The following is a 12,230-nucleotide window of genomic DNA, read 5'->3' as shown; positions in this document are numbered from 1 at the left end:
GGTGACATTTTAAAGACATAGGGGCCTATTCACAAACTGTATTTTGTAGTGCATGTAGGAGTACTACAGTGGTACTACTCATGCACTACAAAATGCTATTCACAAACCTGCATGAGTAGAACTCGGCCACGCCTATCATTTCTGTGCGGAGACACTTAAGTCTATGATTTAGTAGTAAATGTGAGAAGGACAGGAGGAGTGGCTGGAAAATGAGGATACTTCCAACAAAAAGGAAGTGGAGATAGTAAGAAAAAGTAGGGATTTTGGGAGGGTTAAGGAGGGATTTGGGAATGGCTAAGGAGAGGTTTAGGGTGGGGCATGTACTTACCCACAAAAACAATTAGCCCACTCTTGTTTACAAACTTCAAATCTAAAACTATTACAGCTAAGCAATCCAAAAACAGTAGTAAATGCCCTCCAGCTCAGACCTAGAGTAATTCCGTATCCACACATGGCCAATCACTGGTACCAGAAACAGGGGGGAGATAAGAGGCATTGCAGAGGAGGGCTCATCCTCCTATGAAAGTACCTTAGTCGGACGTGTGGGCCCTTTAGAAAAGCAAAAAGCTGTTTTTAGTATAACCCTTACCCATAAGTGTTGCCCATTGGTCGCATGCTTCATCACTGGGTTCTTCCCGTTCCACTGCGGCACTGGGCGTGCTGCTACCTGTGTGCTTCACGGGAGCACTGTGTCCTATCTAACCACAAATGATGGATTATATAAGTTGGAGGGGTTCTAGTCAAGTTAAAAATACTTGTCTGGTATGAAAAACTATGTTTTGTTCAGACCTCCAGGCGGTGCGATTAAAATCTGGGAAGGAAAGGTAGGGTATGTCCTCGGGTTTAATTACCCTGCTTTCTTTCCTAAAACTTGCTCTACATGTTTCTGCCACCCTTCCCTGTGGCTGTCATCAGCACCATGAATCTCAATCCCTGAGGCCACTCATTATTCTTACATTATTATAAGCATAAAGTGCTGTAACATAACAAACTCTACATGTAAATATAAAATACACCTACCCAGTATTTGTTCCGAAATATCTGAAATATGAAAAAGGAGAGTTATTATGCCATGGTAGAGAGCACTATGTACGGTCTGTGCGTCCAGCAGCGGTGTATCAATCATAAACGCCGCTTGTATTAAAATGCACCCTGTCGTGGGATTTGCCCATGCACCTAAAGGAAGACCATCCACAATGCTGTATGAAATGAAGAAAATATCTAAACACACCTAATACACTCTCTGGACATGACCTCTGTGATTGAACATTCACAGTAAACATACTACCTGCATAGTGGACAGTACATAGGTAAAGAAAACACTACATACATAAAGAAACACTATTGGTGCTTCATGGGTCCCATGGTGACAAGGCGAGGCTGTTGTCACACACTGCGCATACAGAGGTAGGTAAATTAGTTATTAGGAATAAACATGCATGATCCGGCTGTGCCGTACTTACCTCATCAAGGTCTCGTCTAGTTTAATAACATAGAACCCTGTCATCGGTACCTGAGTGTTAACTGTGGGAGCCCATTTGCCGGGCTTTTAAATGCTGTGTCTTGCAGTGAGCGTGTATCATCCAGATATTAATGTTGTTAAGAAAAGGGTTGTGTGAGCACGGAATCTAATGTGTCTCGAGGTGATGTACGTACAGGCCACCTATACTTGGGGCAAAAGTACTCGCCATGCTCTTCCTGCGTTTCTGTAAAATCAATGGCCCTTCAAATTCAAAGAAATTCTGAGATGATGCCAGATTTTGCAGCACTCCATGACCAAATTCTGTGGGGTATGGTGATCCCACTCTACTTTAAAGAGCGCCTCCTCCACTATATCCAGTGTTTCCGATTGTGGGAGGCTGGTGTAGAGACTTTCTATGTCTAATCCCATTAGTAGGTGGGATGTTGGGTTGCAGGAGGCATAGCAGATCTATAGTATCTTTCAGATATGTACTGGGACCCTGCCCAATTGGTCAGAGAAAGGCAGCCACAAACTTAGAGAGGGGCTCTAAAACTGAACCAATGCCTGAGTCAATGTGCGGTCTAGAAGGATTGGTACCTGTCTCGCAAGAGGCATAGCACATCTTTAGTATCTTTCACATATGTACAGAGGACATTGTCCTCTCCAAAACCAGGCAGCTGGTTTCCCCCTAACTAGGGTGTAATGTATTCACCTGGGTACTTTGGGTTTAATGTAATTTGTATGAAGCTAAGTCCTGGGTACACATAAAGAAGTATTGAAACAAAAGTATAGTTCAATTCAAATGGATTTCGAAAGAATGTCAATGTTCATCACAGGTGAAATAGATTATTTTTCTTTTAAAAAAATAAGCAAGAGAAAACCAGCCAACACGTGTTTCGTTGCTACTGGAATTACTCCTGCGACTTCCTCAGGGCTGAATGAGAACATGAGAGTTATTATTAATCGCTCCGTCGGTGATAATTCAAACCCGGCTGGTCAAGGTGCACGTCACTTAATTAGTGAAGCAGTAGTGACGGATAGAAATATGAGGATACACCACATGTAACGGTGATCCAGTGAATGGTGTGACGCGAGTATATTCCGAACGGGGTAGTCCGTGATCCAGGTATTTAACTCTACAGCTGGTGCGCTGTGGTATCTCGCGGCAACAATTCTTCAGAAAGTTAGTTCTGGGTGCGGTAATCTACCGATTAGGCCATTCCATTAGGGACCTTGAGCCATGAAGAATGCCTAATGACCTATATAGGCTAAACACTGGGACAGAAACATGTTGGCTAAGGGAGATGTTTGGAGCCATTGTTACCAAGTACCATCTCTTTCGTGTTTTTAGATATACCTGAGGTCTCCAATATTAAAGGTGATATACCCGGGTACCCCAATTTGTCTGGATCTTGCCATTTGTCCAGTAGATCTTTATCTAAGAAATCGGTCCTCTGTTTGGGACCACTAGAAGGTTGAGTCCGCCCTAGTGGCATTGTCCACCAGGGTAAGGAAAGATTGCGGATGATGAAGCATGAGACAAACTGTCTGTGAGGCTTCCTCCTCCAAAATATTGGTCTTTCCAAATGGGGCTCGGACTTGTATTCCCAAATAAGAGAAAAGTCCATTGCCTTCTTGTTGGAGGGAATGTACTATGTTGTGTTGCAGTCCATTTGTTTCCACATAGATTGGGTTACTTTCAAAATGCGGCATTTGATTTCATGGAGCACTTCCTTTTAGTCCTGTTTGCTTGCAATGCAAAAGTATCTTTAAATCAGCAGCTTTGGGTTTTGAAGCCCAGGCTTCTAAGCATTTTGATTACCTCTCAGCTTAGTGCAGAAGCGCACCTTTGACTCGGAGCTTTCATGTTTTTTCGGGAAATCTGTGATCCTTCCTTTATCCAAGCACAGGCCCTTGAAATATTGGGGAAACATCATTTACTACAAAGGCATTACCACGCATAACGTTTACTATGGTACACCTACCACGCAAATGTTTCTTCAACGCGAGTGCCTTCCACGACCGTCTTTACTACGCAAGTGGTATTCCTTCCAGTCGTCCAGCATGTACGTTCTGAGTGAGCAGGTTGATAACATTAAAAAACGCTCTTCAGTGCCTCTGACGTTAAAGGAAAGAGCCTCCCAAAAGACGTGGCGTGTACGTCAAAATAGAAGTCCTTTTTTAATTTTGGTACACGTGTTTTGACGCTTGTTTCCGTGGTGGAAGGAAGTAAGGGCTGCTGGTGAAAGGCGTGCAGGTAAGAATATAATCTTTATTAAAAAAATATATATATTTAAGCGCAGATTAAAGTAAATGAATTTATAAATCTAAGGTAATTTGTTGTTTTTAAAATCCATCTATTGGGTTATGCAGTTAGGAATATTTTATTTAGCCTATCACTATCATTATGTAGATTTCAATGACGGGACGTTAGATGTTTCGTAACTTTTTAAATTTTTTTTTATGTAAAATCCTACGTTCTAAAAAGCTGCATGGTAAAGCCACTTGCGAAGTAAAATTTGCGTGGTAATGCCATGCATGGTACTTGTTAGCGTAGTATAATCATATAACCGAAATATTGTCCATGCATAAACTGTGAGACTCCAGGCAATCTTTAACAGGAATCTGGACATAGCATTTAGGCTCCAAAGTATTGTTGCGTCATCTTTAAAGAGTTGGTTGTCCGCTTGTGATGTGTTAAACAAGCTGTTGATCTAGGTAAGTCACAGAACAGGCTGTTCTCGCAGCCTGGACTAAGACATAATGGCGCTGAAGAGGATGATAAAACACGAACTTCATGATCATGATGTTCAGGTCTCCCAGAACTCATCACTTGAGTGCTGTTTGGTGTGTCCCATCGCAAAGCATGCTGGACCTTATTTATAAATCCTCTTGCTATTGTATATTGCGAAGTGAAAATACACATCGTTATAGCGTTGCCAATATTTTTTCATGTAGAATTTGCACAATTTTCTTCGTAAAACAGTTAGAGTAAGTGTGCAAACAGTGTAGTGATTTAAGGGAAAACCTTTTTTCCAAACCATGCGGCGGAAAATAGTTACAAAAAATTAAAAGTTATAAATTTAGTACTTGCCCAATAAATATTGCGGACAGGGTGGTTCCAGTGTTACCATTACCAGTAGCCAGTTTCACAATATTTGGAACATATCTGGGCATTGTAGGGTGTAACTGTCGGAATCATCCTTTCTGGCCGTTATTACTGCACGTTGCCGCTAGGAGCAACATGTTGGCAAGGACATGTTTTACAATTTCTTAGAAGTGTACCGTACTGGCTTCTTACTTACTAGTGTTATGGCTGCCGGCTTCCAAAAACATCTAGGAATGCATGTAATGCACCAGAGCTGGTTAAATATCAAGTAACAAGACTGCCAGACTCCAAAGAATTAGGGAAAGTTTTCATCTTGCCTCCTAAGTATTCGAATGCTCAGCAAAATGTACTCCTGCCCTGGGGATAAACTACAAGATTAAGTGCAGGGATTAAGTAAGTCATTAGTTTCTAAGGTGTGTACACGTTGAGGAGCTGTGAAGGCTTTGAAAACAAAGAAATATTCACACATTTTGGATGTCCTTCTCTGCACGTGTACTCGAATTAGGTACGCTGTGGTGATGTCATCACGCACTTGGCATTGAATAGACTGGGACAAAATGCCGTAATGGCATTGCTTGGCATTTAGACAGGTGAGTCACCCCAGTCCTGTGCATTGTGTTGTCTTATTATTACAGTATGGCTGTGTTGCACTGCGAGGTACATAAAGATCAAAATCAAATAATATTGCAATGATTTGCGTGTTGATGTGGCTTAACGGTCAGAGCGGCCGACTTGGGAGCCAGGTTCGAGCCTCGCGGGAGGCTCAAGCATCCTGTGAATCTGGGCAAATCACAGATGTAGGTAATCCCAGATTACGATTCTTAAATACCGAATCATACCGATTCGGTATTTAAGAACAGGTAAATGGGATGTAGGTAATTTTTCTTAAAAAATTCCCGAATCGGTAAGTTTCGGTAATTACCCAATCAGTATTTACCGATTCAGTAATTGCCATTCATTCCTATGGGCCTAGGAATGAAGCATCAACCAGCCAATATCAGGAAGCTCCATATCATTAGAAACAGGATACTGGCGGGTCAATCTTTTAGTGCGTTGCATATTACTGGCACACATGGAGCAACAGGAGGGAAGGCAATAGACACAGAAACAACAAGTCATTAATACACCTACTATCCCTACAATACCCATCAAAATCTTCCAGCCCCAGGACGAGAAAATGCCCCACAGCCATTTCTGTAATGACCAAGTACCGGTGTCCTGATGAAGTTCAGTCGCTGATCTATGAAGCTTCTGTACAGCTAAATTAACAGTAGGGGCCGAGTCTGGAATATACACACAGCAAGAAGTCCCGATGACTTGACAGGCTCCACCCCTATCAGCAAGAATGACGTCAAGCACCATTCTGTTTTGAATCGTAAATAATCTCATAGCCTGCATCTCGACAGACATATTAGCTGCAATGTCTGCCTCAGTATTCACTACTTTCTCCATTTCTCTGGACAGTCTCCTAATAGCCCTAATGTTAAATATGGGACCCCAAAACGGCAGTAGACCCTTAGAAAAGCCTGTCCATTGCTGTAAAGAAGTATCAGTCTGATCCACATCCTCAACTTGGAGTGCCCTCCTTTGAAGCTGTCCAGGCATTATAGCAAACCGACGATGAGTCTTATGATAGTCTGAGGGTGCTGAATAGACACGAGGAAGCAGGTAAGCCAGATAGCAGACCCCACCCAACCCTCAGGCAACCACAGGTATCCAGTATCTCCACAAACAAAGTAAATATTTGAAGGAGTGACCAAGGAAGGACTAAAGAGCAAGCGAATCGAAGCAGTCACATTACAAGAACTATTCTCAACCTTTATAGGGCCCCTCCCCATGATACAGAAGAATGGTGATGGCCCAACTACGGCCAAAGGCACCAAAGAATGACTACTACTATTTATCGCAGGAGGGTGTCTATATGCAAAAGAAGAGTTCAGCTGTAGAAAACTCTCCCTGACTTTGTTAGTGTCATTAGGAGTTACAAATCGTCCCACTTTCTTCGAACATGTATCCAGAAATGTCTGATCGAAACGTCAGTCAGTAAACAGCTGTCCAAGAGAAGGGGTGGGCATAGGGCGTACTCGCATGGTCAATGTAGAGCCTCTGCTAGGTAATCAAGGATTTAGAAAATCGGGTTGTTGTAAGAATTTCACCATACCAATTAAGGTGTACCATCCCACACAACTATTTACAGGTGTTAAAGGGAGTGCCAGCAATCTATCCTTTTTGTAGGCAGCAGAAGGTAACAACCCACAAACCCAACAATCTGTCACATTATACACAGCATGGGCATGATGTAGAGTCTTGATAAAAACATTACCTTGGTAACCTTTCCGCAGACATTGTTCACCATAATCAACAGTAACCATATTGTGTTCAGGAAGGGCAGAAGGGGCAGGAATAAACATATGAACAGGGTAAGCTTCATCCAAGAAAAACAGTATCCTAAGAATTATTAAAAACACAATGCCTAATATCACAATGGCCACAATTTTTCCTTTTCGGGGTAGAGCTAACCATGGAGAGTCCGGGTCTGGTCTACAAGGAGCTGCAAAAGGCTGCTCCTCTTCAGGAGTGGGACGGCCAAAAGGGTACATATTCCCTAACTAAAAGTCCAGAACTAAACTAAAAGTAAAAAAACAGTCACAGGCACACCGAAGCCGGCCAAGGGGATTCTTCACCCTCAGAAGGGATCTTCTCCCTGTGTCCGTTAAAGCCTCACAGGCAGGCTTCTATAGTTCATTCCCCAATCCCACGACGGAGTCACACAGCTTTTGCAACTCAGGAGCACTTAATCCGGGCCCAGGCGCAATCCTAGTGTCCCATCTGACAATGTCTTGACAGTGCACCAGGGCTCTTCCAGCAGTCCGTCCCTAACACTTAACTATTCTTCGGCACAGTTCTCTTCTAAGTCCCTATCTCAGCCCTTCTTCCAGTGCTCAGCTCTCCTTCCTTCCTTTCCTGGGCCGCAGATTATAACGAGGGCTCCCTCGCACCTCTGGATCTGTGAACAGAATGGGGGGCTCAATGGCAGGAGACTTATCCGCTGATGTTTGCTCACTGTGATCAGGAGAGGTCTCACCACTTGCAGTCGGAGTTGGCCTCTCCTCTTTCTGATCCGGCTCCTTACCCCTCAACAAGGCATCCGAGAAGGGTATATACCGAGGAACTACTTCACATTCATCATCAGTGACGCCTTTTCTCACCCATTTGTCATATGGCAGTGGCAGTGGGACGCGCTTCACATGGGATGCATGGGTCCACGCCTTGCGGCCCTGTATCCGGAGTGCGGTACGGGTGGTGAGGAGCACCTGCCTCGGCTCTGACCACCTTGGATCCAAGCAGGTCTTCCGCTGGTACTTCTTAATGACAACCCAGTCCCCGGGTTGTATAGTGTGTCCTTCCCCCTCCGGCCATGGCTTCAGGGTGTCTGCTACCTGCTGAAGAACAGAACGGAGATCTTTAGTCAAAGCATACAGGTAATCTATCAACAAAGGGTATTCTATTTCTGACAAACATTTAGGTCTGGGGACACCCCACACGTTGACCGGACAGCCAAAAATAACTTCTTGAAGTGAGACACCTGTCGTGGAATTGACTGTCACTCTGGTGGAAAGTAAAGCCAGGGGAAGTGCATCCGGCCAACGTAACCCTGTACTCTCTTGTATCTTGGCCATCTTCAACTTCAACGTCCCAATAAACCTTTCTACCAAACCCGCAGCCTGGGGGTGTCGTGCTGCATGAAATTTCTGTGCTATCTGTAGTCCCTTACATATCCGTTCCATCAATTTAGCATTAAAGGATGTGCCATTGTCACTCCAAATTACCCGGGGCAATCCGTAGCGAGAGAAGTATTCCTTTATCAACATCTTAGCTGTTGAGCTAGCTGTACAATCCTTAGTTGGGAAAGCCTCCACCCACCTACTAAAAGAGCATACCACCACCAGGACGTATTTGAGGTTATTTACTCTTTCCATCTCAGTATATTCCATTTGGATCACTTGAAAAGGGAAAGAAGGAGGGGCAAAATTTCCAACCGGGACAGGTGTTCCCTTTCCAGGATTATGTCTTAAACAAACCATGCACTGCTGCACTAAGGGTGTTGCCATCTTGGAGATGTTCTTATTACTCCACACTGGATCTAGTAGTTTACAGATTCCCTTCGCACTAATGTGAGCTGGCCCATGAGCCATTGTCACCACTGGGAGGACATACGCGTCCGGGAGTAACCATCGTCTTTTGTCTGACACATCTGTCCAACACTCATCCACATCCAACCTTCCCCCATGATCCTTCCATGTCCTCACCTCATCCTCAGTCGCTTTTTCTTGTATGTTCCGCACACTTTGTATAGTATTCATAAACATGTCAACGTCTGGTACCCACCTAGCTGATCCTGCCACAAACATTCGTGGGAGTTTTGTCCTAGCTGTCTCCTTGGCTGTCTGATCTGCAAATGCTTTGCCTCGTCCTACATCATCTACCACCGCTTAGTGTGCACTACATTTGATCACAGCCAGTCGTCTGGGAAGTGTCAATGCTGTCAATAATTGTAATATCAACGGGCCATTCTGGATCTTTTGTCCGTGTGATGTCAAGAACCCCCTCTCTGCCCACAGTCGCCCGTAACTATGAGCCACGCCGAAGGCGTATTGGCTGTCAGTGTAAATATTCACGTCCAATCCTTCACTCAATTCACACGCTCGCATCAATGCTATTATTTCTGCAGCTTGGGCTGAGTGGTACGGGACCCTAGAAGTCTCCACCACTGTTTTTAATGTTGTGACTGCGTATGCTGCAGTTGAGGTACCATCCACAAGTTTAAAACAGGAACCATCAACATACAGCTCCCCGTCGGGATCATCTAGGGGAGTGTCCGTTAAATCTATTTGTCCCTTCGTCTCCTCTTCTGTCCGAAACAAACAATCATGGACTTCATTGTCATTTTCATCTGAAGGGATGGGTAGCAATGTGGCTGGGTTCAAGGTAGCACATCTTTTAATCGTAACATGGGGTGCGAATAATGTGAGCTCATAACCAGTGAGACGAGCACTGGTTAAGTGCTGCGTCTGCGTTTTGTTCAATAAAGTGTCCACAGCATGTGGTACCATTACTGTGAGGTCAGAACCCAACACGAGCCCCGCCGATTGTCTAATTGAGACCGCAGCAGCCGCTGTAGCCCTTAGACAGCTCGGCAACGCTATCGCCACATTGTCAAGCATAGCAGAAAAATAAGCACAAGGTCTCTGTTTTCCGCCAAAACATTGAGTTAGGACAGACAACGCGCAACCTTCATGTACATAAAGCACAAAAGGCATCTGGTAATCAGGAGTTCCCAAAACAGGCGCAGAACACAAAGCAGTTTTTAGTGACTCAAAAGCTTCTTGACATGCTGGAGTCCAGGATAGGGGTTCGCGCACCTCTTTAGTAGTCAGGTACAGAAGGGGTTTGGTTAGCAAGGCATAATTAGGTATCCACTGGCGACAATACGAAGTTATGCCCAAAAACGTGCGCACCTCTCACTGCGTGTTAGGTACAGCCATGTTAGTTATTGCCTTGATGCACTCGGGTGTCAACCTCCTCCCCTCCTTCGATAGGAGATGACCTAAGTAGGTAACCTCCTGTCGACAGTATTGAAATATGGGAAGGGACACTTTATGTCCATTCGGAGCCAAATGATGCAACAATTTAATCGTAGCATCCCGACATCCATCTTCTGTGTCAGACACTATCAAAAGGTCATCCACATATTGCAATACAACATTGCCCTCGGGGAGTTCCAAATCATCCAATTGAGCCTTCAAAGCCTGACTATAAATGCTGGGGCTCTCAGTATAGCCTTGAGGAATTCTACAAAATCTGAAGCTTCGGCCAGCCAATGAGAATTCAAAGAGATGTCGGCTGTCAGGATGTACCGGGATACTAAAGAAAGCATTCTTCAGATCCAGAACAGAGAAATATCTGGCGGTGGGAGGGATCATAGTCAGAATCATTGTAATATCAGAGACCACTGGATATTGGGGCTCAACCACTTTATTAATGTGGCGCAAATCAATCACAAAACGATAAACATCAGGTGCACCATCACCTGCATCAGCAGAGGGTCTTTTAAGAATCGGTAGAATGGGGCTATTACAAATGTTAGAGGCCGTTTCTTCCACTATACCCGACTGTTTCAAATCCTGTATTATTTGTACCAGAGCCATTTCCCCATCCCTGGATATTTTATACTGTGGTATTCGGGGCAATCAAGCTCCCACTTTAACCTTGATGGACACTGGTTCAATATCCACCTTTCCTACATCCGTATCACTGCTGGCCCACAATGTCTCTGGAATCCCCACAAACTCAGCTGGAAGAGGCTCGTCTTTTGAGAAGCACTGCTGCGCACGCGCTTAATTAGGACCCAAAGTGACGTACACACCGTCCGGGGAACAGTAAATTGTAGAATACAGTCTCTTCAACAAATCCAAACCCAGCAAATTCTCACCACAATTCGAAGTCAGAAGGAAAGGAGAGACAATGGTGAAAGGACTAATCGTAAGCGTTAAAGGCTTAGAGATGGGGCTAATTACTGGAGTACCTGAAAACCCAACGGAAATATTATTCCTGCCAGACAGAGCCGCCCCTGGGACCTGAGAACGTGCCACAGAACTTTTCATAGCACCTGTGTCCACCAAAAATTTCTGAGGAGACCCCAACAAGTCCGCAGTCACATAGGGTCCTCGTTGATCAACATCCACAGAAACTGGTCCCATGCCCTGTCCTACGCTGTCCTAGTTATGAGAAAAACCAGTCATGTCATCCATGGCGTATGCATCATTGTAGTACTGGTTGTAGTACTGTCTGTCACTGTCATGGCCACCCTCAGTCTGAAAATGTTGCCGATCCCTCTTCCCATCAAAATAATTTCTCCCCGGTCGCCTGTGCTCACCACCCTGTCTGTCTCTGTCATCTCTACGATATTCACCGCAACCCCTGCCTCTATTTTGTCCAGCATTGGACCGAAGCTACGGACAATCTTTCCACCAGTGTCCCTCCTTTTTACAGTTCACTCACTGATTCGGCTCCAGCCTCTCTCTTCTTTCTCCCCTGCCATAGCTACTTCCACCTCAACCCCCTACCATAGGTGGGGCTCCGCGACCCTGACCCTTCGACACCTGCTGTAACAACACTCTCGTCTTCAGATCCTTAGCTTTCTTTTCCTGTCTGTCTTTGTTCTCGTTCTCTCTATGTTCATAATACTGAGCCATACTCAAAATACCAGAGGGAGTGGACGTCATCCACGTACTCTCCGATGCTTGCAATCTAGCCGCTATTTCTGGTAGCAAGTTTGTTACAAACCTGTTCACAAAGAGTCGCAAGCCCCCATCCTGAGAAAGATCCTGACCACTAAAATCCAAGAAGGCTTCTTCGAAACGAGTAAAAAAATCTGAAACCGCCTCATCCTTTTTCTGCTTACATGCAGTCAACTTATCCCAATCCACTTTCTTTGGAGGAATAAGAGAGTGCATACATTTTATTATTCACCCCGGTAATGCTAGGATCTCAGCTTTCTGTTTGTCTCCTGGCTTCTGTTCCTTATCCCAGTCCTTAAATTCCTCCCAAGTACCTCCCAATTCCTCCGCATGATCTGTACCCTTCACCTGCCTCCAC

Source organism: Lissotriton vulgaris, chromosome 5 (genome assembly GCF_964263255.1).
Source record: "Lissotriton vulgaris chromosome 5, aLisVul1.2, whole genome shotgun sequence".
Classification (NCBI taxonomy): domain Eukaryota; kingdom Metazoa; phylum Chordata; class Amphibia; order Caudata; family Salamandridae; genus Lissotriton; species Lissotriton vulgaris.
The sequence above is the reverse complement of the archived record's forward strand: the minus strand, read 5'-3'. Positions refer to the sequence as shown.